General features: G+C 38.8%; 1 protein-coding gene across 9 annotated transcripts in view; it reads left to right on the top strand.

Annotated features, from left to right (window-relative positions):
* The window catches only part of TNRC6C (trinucleotide repeat containing adaptor 6C), a 429,627-nt gene that overhangs the window by 311,136 nt on the left and 103,370 nt on the right, over positions 1-15,121 (top strand). Inside the window, exon 2 of one of the 9 annotated variants that reach the window (XM_083487416.1) lies at positions 12,442-12,520. The exons of 7 other annotated variants lie outside the window; for them this stretch is intronic. The gene's annotated coding sequence lies outside the window, so the exon portion shown is untranslated. Of the gene's footprint in view, positions 1-12,441; positions 12,521-15,121 lie in introns of those variants that run through there. One more of the 9 variants, XM_083487415.1, reaches the window with a different exon arrangement.

Here is a 15,121-nt window from a genome sequence, read left to right as displayed (position 1 = left end):
AGACTCACTTTTGACTTGTTTTTCTATGTTTTGTGTAGCTGTCAAGACACACATTTAGTAATTATTTAATTTTCCTCATAATCCAGATAGAGTTGAACAGTTTGTCAATGGGTAAAGCTTATGATTTAATCTTTCCCCCATAGCTGGTTATTGGAATTTCCAGTCATCATCTGACACCCTCTTCCTTCTACCCTTTCTGGCTACTGATACCTAACTGTGAACTCTGATACCAAACAGTGTATCAGAAATATTTAATATTCCCTTCACAGCTACAGGCATGTTTTATTCATACAGTTATTTTACTGTTATCTGGTATTATCAATTTTCTGTGCAAGCATTTGGTAACTTTCAGTTTTCTGAATATCTTTCGCAGATACCTTTTGGTAGAAAAGGTGGGAAAGACTATTTTTTTTTGTTTTGTTTTTTTAAAAAACCACTTGTGCCTTTTCTATTGTTTTTTTAAACTTTTGGTAGTTGGTTATAGATTTTAAATGCAATTTTTACTTACCTGATGATAGTTTGATGTCCTAGACCATTAGTAGTGGCAAGTTATGATGCTTTCTACTTTTGTCACCTGGGACATGCATGGATTAGTAAATAAGGTACATTATGAAAGAGAGAATCCTACTAATGCCGTAACCAAAGCAATTATGATGCATTCTGTGAATTCCTTGTCAGAGATGCTTCCATTGTAAAACTGACTATTGCACTGATCAAAAATGAAATGGGCTGAGTGAGCACTAGGACTCATAAAGATAGCCCTTTCAGTGCATAGGTGGGAAAACCCAACATGTTTTCTACTATCCATGCATTCTGAAAGAGAAAATGTGCAAATGACAGGAATGGAAACTTGAGTTCATGGTGAATAATGCAATGAAAAACCTTAACCTAGCATGCGGCAGCTGTGAAAAAAGCAGATTGCATGCAAGGGATCATGCCTTTACAATATATGGTGTGACCACATTTGGCATTCTGTGTACGGATTTGGTTGCTGCTTCTCAAAACGATGTTGTAGAGCTGGTAAAAGGGTAGCAAGCAAAATTATCTGGAGGCTGGTGTGGAGAAACTGGACTGAGAAGTATCTTCTTCATACTATAAGTATGGGGGGGTCATCCTATAAAGTTGAATGGTGGGAAATTGAGGATAGACAAAAGGTAGCACTTCTTCAGACAGTGCATAGTTAAAGCTATAGAATCTGCTTCCACAAGATCTGCTGATGGCCAACTTAGATGACTTTAAAAGGGAACTAGATGAATTTATAAAGGGTAAGGCTATCAATGGCTGCTAGTCATGATGGCTATATGCTACCTCTAGGATTAGAGACAGATTACCCCTGAATACTAATTGTTGGGAAACAGTGGGAGAGGGCTATCTTCCTCATGTCCTGCTTGTGTGCTTCTCATAGGTTGGTTATTTAGGAAATGGGATGCTGGACTAGATAGGTAGGCCTTTGGTCTTATATAGCAAGGCTCTTCTTATGTCAACAAGCAGGCCATAAAACACTTTAATAGTGCAGTCTTATGCATGTTTACTTTTATACTTCAGTCACATTGATTACTACAAGGGAAGTGAGTATAGGATTACAGATGAAAAGCACGATATTAATCCACATGGGGTTTATTTTTGTGTCCTTACACAGTGTGATTAACTGTTGAATCTTCGATACCTCATGTATTTCTAAATAGTATGCCAGTATTAGTTTGTTCTTCAGCTCTGTGGGTGTTAGCTCATCAAGGGCAGGTGTCCTAAGCCATCAGTCTGAAACTATGGTGTATCCTTTTTCTGATTGGACTGTTGGTCATGTCTTTGGGAAATGCATATCACATTCTTCTAGAATAGGTAGTGAAAGCTAATACTATACAGTGGGAGAGATGAAAGACAAAGAAATGGGCCATATACTTATCATATGTTGACCAACATATTAGACACTTGTCTAATAAGATCACTAGCTAGTATTTCCTGGTGGTGACCCTCATATTAGGCTCCTTCAACATATATTCTACAGTAACAGCAAAAGGGATCTTCACTTTGAAAATAATTTCCAGACTAACCACCTGAAGGCTAGACTCCATGTATTGTTTGGAAGAGGTCCTTTAATCACTTTAACCTAGCAGTAGTATTTTGCCCTGTTGCTAAGAAGGAATGGGGTTTTATAATTACTTTTGTGATTCTTGATTTATTCCTGAAGTTGGACTAGATGTATGCTTTTGGTGATGGTTATTAGCCCTCTTGGGCAGCCACAATATTAGGATGGTAATTAAACATTTTAACATTTTGTACTATTTTAAATATTAAATTCCTTTGATATTCATTATATCATAAAAAATCACATGATCACTGTAGAAGAATCATATGCCCAGCAACAGAGGTTGTGTGCGATTTTGTTATCATCTTTTAGTCAGACATTTTAGCAAGGTGTAACACTCCATCATCAGAATAAATAGTATCCCAAACTCTTGTTTGAAGGCATTACAAAACCTTTTGTATGTGAAAATAGTCAATCTAGGAAAGAATAAACATTTTTGAGTCTGTTTCTCTGTACTTCTATTTTAAAATGCAAACAGATTTCCATGTGTAGGGAATTCGGTTTTATTTATAAGCAAAATGGTTGCCATAGTGATTGCCAGTTTTGGAACACTTATAAATCTAAAATGTAGCCTTTAGAGATATACCTACTAAAACATCAACATGAAAATTTTTTGGCACTCAGAATCTTAATGGCATAAAAATAAAGCCGCCGTGTGTGCGAGAATGGATAATACTTTTAAATTACATTTAGTTGTTCTATGCAGCTGGTCTTGTAGAGATAAATATGCACTTTTCCCAATGCTGTCATCTGGCTCCTTTCCAAAACAAGCTGGAGGAAGAGGTCAGGGGTGGGGCAGACTTCTACTTCAGCAAAGGAAGGCTTTCAGATGGAAAGAATTGCTAGAGAAAGTCCCTATGAGAACACTGCAGACTTAAAGCTTAGCTCCCACCCCGTTTCTATTCACACAGGGGTATATGTTAATTTATTCGCTTTTTGAAATCTGTTACAATATTTCAGACAAAATCATTTCAAATATGTACATCAATACACATTCGTTAATCTGCTAAGTTTTTCCATCTATTATGAACTATAGAAGGTTGTTGCTTTGTTGTATGACTAGGATTCTCATCCTTTACCTTGTAAGCTATTTTTGGCTTGTTTTATTTATTGTTTATTTTTAGAACCCGTTTAAAATTCAGATTACAAGATAATGTCATATTTGGAATATTTCTCCCCTTGTCTTGAAGCTGCAGGAAGGAGTTCATCAGGCCATTTAGTAGTAGAGATGAATGATAAGAAACCTCTTATGTGCCCGGTGATGATGTAGTCTAGCCAATTTTGTATCAGCTGTTACCTTCTGGTGGTAATGGGTAGAGGTTTTCAGTAGCTTTATAAAGACATCAGCCAGGTCAAAAGAATTTAAAAACCCAATATATTTTCCTGAATTGCAATACGCTATGGCAATAACAAATTTAATTACAAAACTGGCTTTCAATTGTTCATAATCTTTGTATTTAGAGGATAAATATAGCAAGTTGTGGAAACAGATTAGTCATACCTGCTGTCTTCTATCCTGTAGCCCATTCAGAAACATTCTAAATTGAAGACTGTTGCATTGTTGGCTGTGGAGCTTGCTTTAAAGTATGCATGCACTGGCTAAGATCGAGAGAGCTCCCATTTATGTGTACAAAGCAGTTGTGCATATGCAGAAGGAGGTGACCATAAAAAAAATATTTCTGGTGGCATCTTCTCATTGCTCATGGGATTCTGCTCCAGAGAACTTGTGATCATTGTGGTGGGTACAGAGGGCTGCTGGAGAGCAAAGCTAAAAGTTGTGCATGGGTGCATGATATTCTGGATGTTGACTCATATTGTGAGTTAAAAGCAAACTTATCAGTTGTAAACATTTCCACTCAGAAATATAGAGTACACAAACAGCTTCACTCTCAAGTAAAAAACAATGTGTATTTTATGAGATTTTTTTTTAATGGTCGCTTATTTCTTTAATCTCGTTAAGCCTTCTATAATTCTAGCCTGTTTTTCCCTTGCTCTCTCTGTGGAAACCTATTATGAACTGTGCCACATGTCAGCATGTGATTGCTTGATTTTTATTTTTTAAATATATTTACTTCAATACTCTGGTTTCTCTTCAGATCGTATAAATCTTTCGCCTTTTACTTCAATAACATTCCTCCTGAATGTTCATTTGGGTGTGGTTTTTTTATTTTAAGAATAGATGCAACCCATGCACAAACTTTGACCCACGAAACATAAAGTGTCTGAGACAGTAAAGGCTAGTTACCAGAGCCCCTCTTGTTATATTTTACAGCTGTGGAGGGCTTAAGAGAGTGAAAGCAGTATCTGTGCTACAGAAGTGATGTTTTATGGCTGGCTGCCCAGATTGTCTAGCTTTGCACACAGCTCTGCAGTTTGTCTTCAGAGGGCTGGAGAGGTGGAATGTATTCTTAATAAACAGCCTCATCTCTGCAGAATTGCATTTCCCTATTTCAAAAAGGGGTCCTTTTTCCAATCTTCATTTTTATTTAAAAAGTTGCAGTTTTACTACCTAATATTAAATTTTGTTTTAAAACTGGCTGGATTACCATTGCTTAAATATCGTTTTAGAAAGACTGCTCTCTGAAAAAATGTTAGTTCCACCCCCCTCCCCCTCCGAATAAGATTCCTAATTGGTTTGAATAGCCCTAAAAACAATATTGTTGTAATTGCCACCTTGCTATAACTGCCAGGACAGTAACCCCTTCTTCTCCATCTGCCTTGCTCCTGTGACATATTGTAGTCAAGGAGAATCATGCACATGGCACACCAATATTTCTATAGCAGTCTTTTGTTGGTAAATGTCTGCTGACCTCTCCTCCCTTGTGTCTGATCATGGTGGTTGTCTCTCTCTCACCCCAGTCCTTAAGTTGGTATTTCCTGATATATTCAGAGCTGAATTTATTTTATTTTAGAGGGGGTTCTTCAGGAACAAAAGCAAAAGTAAAATTGGCTGCATTCACTTGGTGCCCTTGTACAAGTTAAGGACTTTTGATCCATCAGGAGGTGCGCAATAATAGGAAGGGAGCAGATTGCCATTCCCCCCTCCCTCTCAACCTTTAGTACCCTGCCCTGAAAATCAGTTAAGAAGGCTCTCCTCCAGAACAGATTTTCTGTTGGATGCAGGTGGGTGTTGTTGCTTTTTAATAAAAAAAGCAGAATTAAAAAAGCAGCGGGAGGCCCCATTATTTAACGTGGTATCTCAGGTTAAGAATGGTTTCAGGTTAAGAAAAGACCTCTGGAATGAATTCAGTTCTTAACCAGAGGTACCACTGTACTCTGTTTTCGCTGTATATTTAGCATGAGTTGTTTTTGTGAAAGGAATGGGAAGGAAAGAGGAAAGCAAGTTTGGGAGCAGTTGCTGCTCCACTGGTCAATGGATGGGGCCAAGTTGGTGGTCTTCCTCAGAGGCAGGAAGTGTGGTTTCCCAGTGGCCCTTGGTGCCATGACTGATGGCAGACATCATTGGTAAATCAGTTCAAACTTAGGTTCTGCGTTAGAACTGCATATAATAATGGCAGACTGCAATGGAAAAGTGGTATAGGAACCCAGCTTTATGCTCTCCTGGTTTCACTATTCTATACATCTTCGTCTAGAACCAGACGAAGGGGATTGTCCCTCTTCCACACCAACGCTAGTAAAGCAGCTTCTCAACTAGATTAGGATAAGAAGTTTCAAACACATCTGTACAGTGAGGTGTACTATAATTCTTAAATAATGTATGTTATAGGTTGTTTTGATAATTCAGTATAGAGGCTGTTAAACTGTGGAATTAAAACTGCAGCTTTTAAGTGCTACTTTAATCAAAAGAAAACAAAAGGGCAGTATTACGTAGAAACAAGAAGGCTTAATAGAAATAAAGAGGATTATGAAGCAATTTAAGCATTACAACTTCAGATGGCATCAAGGTTGGATGGTATGCTAATCAGTTTTGGCTTTTTACCAGGTAAAATGATGGGTTTATAACCTTTAAGGGCTCAGCTTTCTCATTAAAAGAAAAACTTTGACAAACATGCACTACAGGTGGAATCCAACATTGTTTAAGTTGGTCTCTGTGTTCTCCCCAAATTTCTTTGGAGGGTTCCCCCAATCATCTGGAGAATATTTTGAGTGCACATGGAATATTGCATGGGGGAAGAGAAGAAGGTAAAGTCCTGTTGTGCAGGTTGGTTCATTCTACTTATGAATGGACAGTGTTGGATATAAGCCTGTATTGGCGTTATTGTATTTGGGCATGTATTGATAATGAGCTTAGAAAGGTAGTAGTAAATGAAAAATGATGTAAAACTGCACTGTGTGTAATATTTATGTCTTAAGATAATGAATGTCTCTCTATTTGGCTTGATAGGTTGCCATGAAAGCTGTACCTTTGGAAACTAGCAGATTTGAATATAATTAGAGACAAATTACTTTACAAAAACATCAATACAGAATAAAAAGCCCTCCTCTGTACTAATGTTTTTGTATAGTCATTTTTTTCTAATTACATTTTTCAAAGGCACAGATAATACAATACCACAAATGTTTCTGCTAGCCTGTGACCATTTCATTAAATTTGTAAAGTACAAGTGTACTAGAATGCTCCATCTACAGCCTGAAACATAGTTTTCATTGTTTCTTTCTGAATACACGTGCAGTAATAATAATGGTTGGCATTCAGTCACCCGTTTTTCCAAAGACAGTTGCTTGCATTGCATCAGAGGCTTTAGGGATGGCTTGTTGGCATGTACAACCACTGTTCTAAGAGGGAATTGGAAAACTGCTGTATGCACAGTTTTGGATTGAATATCTTATTTTAAAGCGCTCAAATTGAAGCAGTGTGATTCAAATGAACCTTATTTCATATCAGTGGGGATGTAAGCAAATGCCTGATGAAATCCATGGCCTTGAAATCACAACTTAAATGTAAATATTGCTTCTCCTTTTTTGACTGATAGCATTGTGTTGGTAATGTGCACTTTGTAGTGGTATGGTACATATGCTCCCAATGTAGAGTTTGCCACTCTTGGAATGATACCAATATAGAACTTTTAATTTATTTTTCTACTGGTTCTAGTTGTAAAAACGTACGGCAGTAATGTAGAAGAAGAGTTTGGATTTGATATCCCGCCTTTCACTCCCTTTAAGGAGTCTCAAAGCGGCTCACATTCTCCTTTCCCTTCCTCCCCCACAACAAACACTCTGTGAGGTGTGTGGGGCTGAGAGACTTCACAGAAGTGTGACTGGCCCAAGGTCACCCAGCAGCTGCATGTGGAGGAGCGGAGACGCGAACCCAGTTCCCCAGATTGCAAGACTACCGCTCTTAACCACTACACCACACTGGCTCTCATGTACAGTGGTACCTCAGGTTACATACGCTTCAGGTTACATACGCTTCAGGTTACAGGCTCCGCTAACCCAGAAATAGTGCTTCAGTTTAAGAACTTTGCTTCAGGATGAGAACAGAAATCGTGCTCTGGCGGCACGGCAGCAGCAGGAGGCCCCTTAGCTAAAGTGGTGCTTCAGGTTAAGAACAGTTTCAGGTTAAGTTCAGACCTCCGGAACGAATTAAGTACTTAACCCGAGGTACCACTGTATTATGGTACACTATGCCTGAGTGTTGCAGTGTGGTTCATAGTTTTTCAGAACTACATTTAGTTTCAGAGTATGTCATATTGTTATAAAATAGTGATTGTAGTAGTATTTGCCTTTTCTGTACTTTATAAACAGCTGTATTGAACTTCTGTTGGTGAAAAATGAATCATTTTAAATGAAAACCATAGTTTCCCATGATTTTTGAAAAAAGTAATTTGAAGTAATTCTTTGGTAAAAACTCAAAAATCCACTGTTGAGCAATGTGTTTATTATGATAATCTAAAATGCTACAAAATTGAGGCAAGCTTTGAGTTTTCCAAAACTCCTTTTCAGACAGGATGTTACAAAAGTAGGCTGGATGTTGTAGCCATGAGATCTGCTTAGACTGCATTCCAAAATGGAGACTGCAAGCTGAATATGTCCTTTCCAGGTGCTTCAGATATCAGGTTACACACCTCAGATTCTGGGATATAGAAGCAATGGCTAGTCTCTGGTTCTTAGAAATTAAAGTCTGGCTTGTAACTGGCTGTGTAGAAAGCAAGTAAAAGAGAAACGTACATGGCTGTCTTTAATTTATCAAAACCAAGGATTCATTTGGGACATTGTAATACTTAAAAAGAGTAAATTGAAGCAAAACTGAATAGTATTACCTCTTAGTTGGAGTCAGTCTTCAGATCATACACACAGAGGTTATGGTTCATCTAAAGAGCAGCATCAGCAGAAGTCTTACACAAGAACTTCTGCTTGTGCAATGGGACTTTCTTTCCCACTCTTCCCCCATGCCCCTTGTAATTGGCTGGTGTAGGTGTATGTCAGCAGAACCCCCAGAACAGCATACATGGGCGGAGGTGTGGGTGTTGGTCCATCTGGCAAGCTGAAATGCTTGTGCAGACTGAACGCTCATCCTAGCACATGGGTTTGGAGCAGATCTGGCTATAAGTCTGATTTACTATCTCATTAAACATAGGAAGTGCAGAAACTACTTCCCTAAAAGCCAGTCTTGTTGTTTTCAAATACAGTGGTACCTCGGTTTACAAACACCTCGGGTTATAAACACTTCGGGTTACAGACTACACTAACCCGGAAGTAGTACCTCGGGTTAAGAAGTTTGCCCCAGGATAAGAACAGAAATTGTACGCTGGCGGCAGCAGGAGGCCCCATTAGCTAAAGTGGTACCTCAGGTTAAGAACGGTTTCAAGTTAAGAATGGACCTCCGGAACGAATTAAGTTCATAACCAGAGGTACCAATGTATGCTTCTCTCATGTATTTTATTAAGAAAAGTTGATTTAACAAAATTAATGGTACATAAAAGAGGTTTGCCTACATTAATACTGCAGTACTCAAAAATTAGGTCCATGGATACAATTTGAATTTTCTCTTTTCCTAGTTATATAGCTATGTGTATCTATAAGTGGCAGCTCATAGGTTCCCTTTTACAAGCTCATCTCCCACTGAGCACCTTTTTCTCTCTAAACTTTCAGAAGTTATTCACCTAGGGTATGTACTGTAAGGTTTGGTAAACTCATCCATATTGGGGCTAATACAGTATTTTTAGCTTACAAGAGTGCATTTTTTGTACTTGAATGGCTTAAGGCAGGATTAAGCAAATTTCATTAAAAAGTGCTCTTTGTGGATTTCAGCTTTCACCTGTATGAGAATAGTATGGAATGATATGATGGCTTCTCATCTTACATTAAAGAGCATTACTGTTTAGTAGCTATAAAATAGTATTTCAGTAGCAGTTAGACTAGAGTCATTTGTATAAGCTACAAAGACAATGTTAAAGAAAAAGGTGCCTTTCTGTTTGAGATTCAGTGTAGCAAGTACAAAGCACTTAATATTCTGCCTTACTAGTATAACCACCATAATAAATCTTAATTCCAAGTATTTCTAAGTCCTCTATTTTGTCACGTAAGCAAAAGTTTTCTCACTTAATCCCTCCCTCTCCTGATTTGATGTTTCCCTCCTCTTGAGAATCCCAGGACCCTTGACATTTCATTGTGTCTCTTGACTAGCTCGCCAGGGGTCTGAGTTTAGAATTCTTCCCATCTACTTAATACACTGAATTCCATATTCACAATGCTTCTAACAAGTATGGAATTTAGAAAACTTTTAAAGGGTCTATTGAATTTACAAAAGAAGCTGTCAGTTCATTGAAGAGTTACTGCACATCTGCAGCTTGGATGTTGCTTTACTATAATGTTAAGTAGGAATATATCGCAGGAATAAAATGTTCAAAAATTCTTTTGAAAAATCACAATTTCAAAGCAATCCTAAACTTTAAGCCAGCAGTTTCCAACCATTTTGTTCCAGAAACTGTCAACTAGTTTGGGATATGATATACCTTGTTCTGTGAAAGAACTGTTGTGCTTTTAAAAGTACAACCAGTGTGGAATTGAGACCCATTCAGTTATGAATTTTTCGGGTAAGATGCCTAGTTTGCCAGTCCTCAAAAAACAGTGAGAAGATTTCTCCCATTTCCCACAAGCCTAACTTACTAGCTACCTTAGTGATACCTCCTAGTTTCCTTAGTGATTTTGATTTGCAAAATACCTGGGATAGATATTTTGCAAAAGTAGTTCCAAGTTGTTCATTGCAACACCACTAAGAATGATTGCAAGTGAGGGGGGAGACTAGCAGCTGCTGCTGCAGTGTTAGAACCCAAGTGGCAGCAGATGTTAAGCTGAATATTGTGTTAGTTCACCCATAATGTCAAAGCATGGATTGGTGCTATTATAAGAGTGAGTTCTGTGCTCACACTTCCCTTGTTTCCCTTGAGCACTGCAATTTCCTCTCAATATTTTGACAAACCATAGTATGGCATTAAGATCTAGATTGGCAGTCTGAATCATTTTCTTGCTTTTCAAACCTGAGTTTGATCCTGGTATGCAAGGTGAGCACAAACCATAGTTTTGTAACAGGACTGTGGTCTGATGGATATCTGTGTGTATAAGGACACAAGTTATTGTGGACCGAGTTATTGTAGCAAGACATCATGTAATCACCACCAAACATCACTTGGGGCATTTGTGAAGTGGTGGTAGCTTTGCAGAAAACTATAAGGCCTGCATATTTGATTTATTTCAGTTGCATATGGATGGGTCCCCTCCCCTTTTTATCCTGGTTGTTCAACAGTCATTTCTTGATGGAGTAGTGATTTGCTACCTTTCACAATAATGGTGGAATTTTCAGTAATAAAGTCTTGATAGCGTGATTAGGGATTATGTTGAAGCAGAGACTGCCAATTGAATTAAGAGGTCTTCCTAACTGCCAACCTGTGCTATTAACTTCATTGTTTTTAGCCTCTGTTATCCCAAAGTGAGAACAGAGGTGAGGAAATTATCAGATTATCCAGGAGCACTGTCTTCTTTTTCATTTTCTTCAACTGAGAGTTTACCCTTTGACTGGGTAAAAAATTCGTAGCGCAGAAAACGCAAGATCAAGATTGCCATTCCAGTGAATTGCCCAATTTATTCATGGCAGTTACTAAGATCACTCAGTTTTCTGCTCCCTGAAGACCTATGGTGTTTGTGGGATCTACGCAGGTCTGGCTCCAGAGCTTTGGGAGGCATTGCCTGGCTGCCCTGAATGGGCCCTGAGAGTCCCCAGTAGCTCCTCCAGTGCCCATTGCCACTTGGGCCCTTGTGAAGCCACTGCTGATGGTGCCAACATCCTGCTCATGGCATTGCCTAGTAACTCATAGTTCATTACAGTGCTGCTGCTGCTGCTGCTGCTGCTGCTGCTGGATAAGTGCACAAGAGGGTGGAGCAGTCATCAACCTTCCCTTCCCTCTTGTGGTGCCAGTGCTTCAGTGGGTCCTGGCTCATACAACACCAGTGTTGCTGCTGTCAGGAGCTCAAGTGGCAGCAGGTATTGGTGGGGACAGGCAAGGCTTCAAGTGACGATAGGCCCTAAGAGTGTGTAAGTTGTCCATGCTTATCTCTAGTAGCATTTTTCAACAAGTTGGTTTATACACATCTTCTGGAATGAATGTGGAGCACATACTTGTGGTTGAAATTGCTGCTGCTGTTGACTGCTCTTGAACAAACTTGAAGAGCCCTGCTGGACCAGGCCAATGGACCACCTAACCCAGCGGCTTGTACTCACAGTGGCTGATTTGAACACAAGGGCCCTCTCCCTTCCTATGGTGTCCAGTAACTATCATTCAGCTATGGAGGCAGAACATGGGGAGGGTGGGACGACAAAAGAGAAGAATAGACAAGAAAAATGGGGGCTCTTTTCTTTCAGAGTAATACAAGTGTGGAAGATTCTAATGCCTCCCTTTTCAGTCCAAATACCTCTTTTAGCATGTATTTTTACTTAATCATTCCATGTTCATGCAAGTCTAGCTAACAGGCTTGCCCTTTATAACAGCTTCTGCATGGGAGAATTGCTGGAAATGAGGAATTTGCATTAGTTATGGCTCGTATTGGAGCACGTGCATATCCACCTTTTAGCCATGCTACAAAAAAAGAAGAAGTTCTACTCCCAGGTAATCAGCTCCCTGCCAAGTAAGGTTGAGATCTATCACCATTTATAAATTTAGCACATTGAGCAAGTTTTGCATACATTTGTGGGGTGTGAGGGTGTTAAAATAATTTATTTAGGTTTTGCTAGTCATTAAAGGGCTAGAACATTGATGCTGTACCCGGTCATAGATGCCCTGCCTCCTAACTATTGGGAGTCTCTTTCAAGCATTATGGGATAATATGTATAAACTTTTTAAAAATGAAAACTGAGATTCAGGAAGCTGGGCTAGTCATCTATTGCTTTGTTTTTTCAGAATTATAGCATGGGTACAACCTCACCACTGGCATCCTTTTGAAGAGACTCCAGTGATCATCAATGACCTAATTAATTGTGTAAGACTTTCTTCTATGTTGAGAAATCCCTCACAAGGAAGAGTTAGCTCTCTTTCATTGAGTTACATTTCTTCCTCCTATAATATCCCTCTTTTCAGTTTAATTTGCCAAACGTAAACCATTCAGTCCGAGAAGCATTCTGTGCCAGCTTCTTGCCTCAGGCTAAACTTGTTTTGGAAAGTTTCAGGGTAATGGTTCAGCCATTTCAGAGGAAAGAGATGGGGGGAAACAAGCTGTTTTAGTGCTTCCATCTTTTGGCGGAATACACTGAAACAAAAATAAAATTCCCTGAGAAAGCTTAAGTTTACAGCAGCTGATTGCTTTGAACTACTGCTATGTTTCTTGATTCTCAGTAGGTATGACCAGATGTTAGGGTAGACATCAGCTATGAACATTCATGCCCAGTTTACTTTTGGTAGTGCAAAGATAGTATGTCTTTCACTATGTATTAACAATATGTATTGCTCACTGGATCCCAAAGAGGATAGCGTATAGTTGGGAGTGATGAAGAAAATTTCTAGAGTGGTATGTAGATGGAAATGCTGACAAGAGGCCAGGATTGCCAAAGCCAATAGTAGAAAGGGGATTATGGAATCAGTGACCTATTGGGCAAAGTGTGGGATAGTGCGCACACACTCATTTTTCATCCCTATCTCATGTTGGAGGGTGATGTCAAATAGTTGACTTACTAAGCTGTGTTGCAGGAGAGGCTGGGCAAAGGATTGGGTAAGAGTTGAATGTGTGATAGGATGGTTATAGTAGGAAGATGAAGAAGAAGGCATAGATGGGATACAAGAGACCTGGTGGTGGGGTTTGATTGGCACTTCTGATTGTGTATGTACATCTTTGGGAGGAATTGGCTAGAATAGGCTGGTGAAAGAGGGGTGACAAAGTAGTGAAAGATTGGGTGAAGACATAGGAATATATATGAGTTCAATTTTAGCCAATATATGTTTGTTTATTATTTTTAGAACTTCTTCCTATAGGGAGGGATAGGATAGTTCAAGGCTGTGGAACCTGTGCTTTCTTCTCTGATGATACTGGACTGCCAACTTCCATCACCCCTTGCCAGAATGGCCAAAGGTCAGGGATGATGGGAGTTGGAGTCCAATAGCATCTGGAGGGCCATAGACTCCCCACCCCTGCTTTAGTGTAGACATCTCAGTGTGGTGTCTCATAATCAATGTAGTGACATTTAATTATCCAATTTATAGATACATTGCTCTATTCTCTCTGATTCAGACTTTCACAGGTGTACTGTGATATTGCTGTCATGTATTCTGCCTTGCTCATTTGTTATAGTGGAGGAGGCAACTTTCTGCTTGTAGCCAGTGCTCTTGCCATTGAAATGATTACTGAAGCCCTTGCATGTACACAACTTCCATGTCTGTAAGCCAGTAGATTATAGCAGTTTAAACACCATTCTAAATTTGGTAGCATGGTAAAGCTTTTGTTCACAGTTTCAAGGCACATTTGACACAACAGTGGCAAACAGGAAGGAAATCTCCATGTTCAGTGGTCTCTTTCATCTTTCAGCCAATGCTTCGTTTCTGTGTTTCAAAATAAACAAACAGAGGAGGAATGTGTAACATATACTAGGGTTTTATCAATGCCTTTGTAATCACAGTTCTAAAAATAACTTCATGAACACTGAAGAACCTTAAATATTATCCTTTCATTTCACTGCTAGATGATTACACATGGGATGTGTCAGCAGAAGCTACTGTTTGATAGACCACTTGGATAGTCAGTTCTATTATTTTAAGCTTATTTAAGTGCATGTATTTAGAAATGTCATTATGTAAAACAGTTCTGAAAACTGAACTCTTTTTTTAAAAACAAAAGTATCCTTTTCTGACTTAATTTGAGCTGCTTATACAAACGTACCTGGGAGTACTTCCCATTGAATACCTTAGAATTAAAAGTAAACTTCATGAATAGGATTGAGCTATTAAACTCAGAAACATGTATTTAGAAAAAAACAGTGTTTCATTGTGAATTACACTTATGCCTCTCATACTTATCACTAATACATTAATTTGGTGGTATTCAAATCACATTGTATTTTTAATCAAGAGGAAAATGTTTGTGGTTCTCTGATTAGCTTTGAGAGATTCTAATTTAGTAATGTTTTGAAGCTAGCTAAGTACTGCTTTAAATAAACAAATGAATATGTGTAGAGAAACTAACATTGGAGATAGTAGATTAGATCCTATAATTTTAGTAATTGGCCATCTCTAGTGAAATATTCCTAGAATCATAGAATTGAAGAGTTGGAAGGGAACCTGACGGTCATCTAGTCCAAACCCCTGCAATGCAAGAATGTCAACTAAAGCATACATGACAGATGGCCATCCAACCTCTGCTTAAAAACCTCTAAGGACGGAGAGTCTACCACTTCCTGGGGGAGCCCTTTCCACTATTGAACAGCTTTTACTGCCAGAAAGTTCTTCTTAATGTTTAGTCAGATCCTTCCTTTCCAAATACACTCAACTACAGCTAAAACTGAGGCATTTCCCTAATAAGTTAAAAATTTTGTGAGAAGTCCTCTGTGTGCCCTATCTTCTGAAGTGACATACAGTACATGGCTACTGGTGAGAA

The sequence above is a fragment of the Podarcis liolepis genome (assembly GCF_965112155.1).
Source record: "Podarcis liolepis genome assembly, chromosome: 2".
Classification (NCBI taxonomy): domain Eukaryota; kingdom Metazoa; phylum Chordata; class Lepidosauria; order Squamata; family Lacertidae; genus Podarcis; species Podarcis liolepis.
This window is presented reverse-complemented; position numbering and strand designations above follow the sequence as displayed.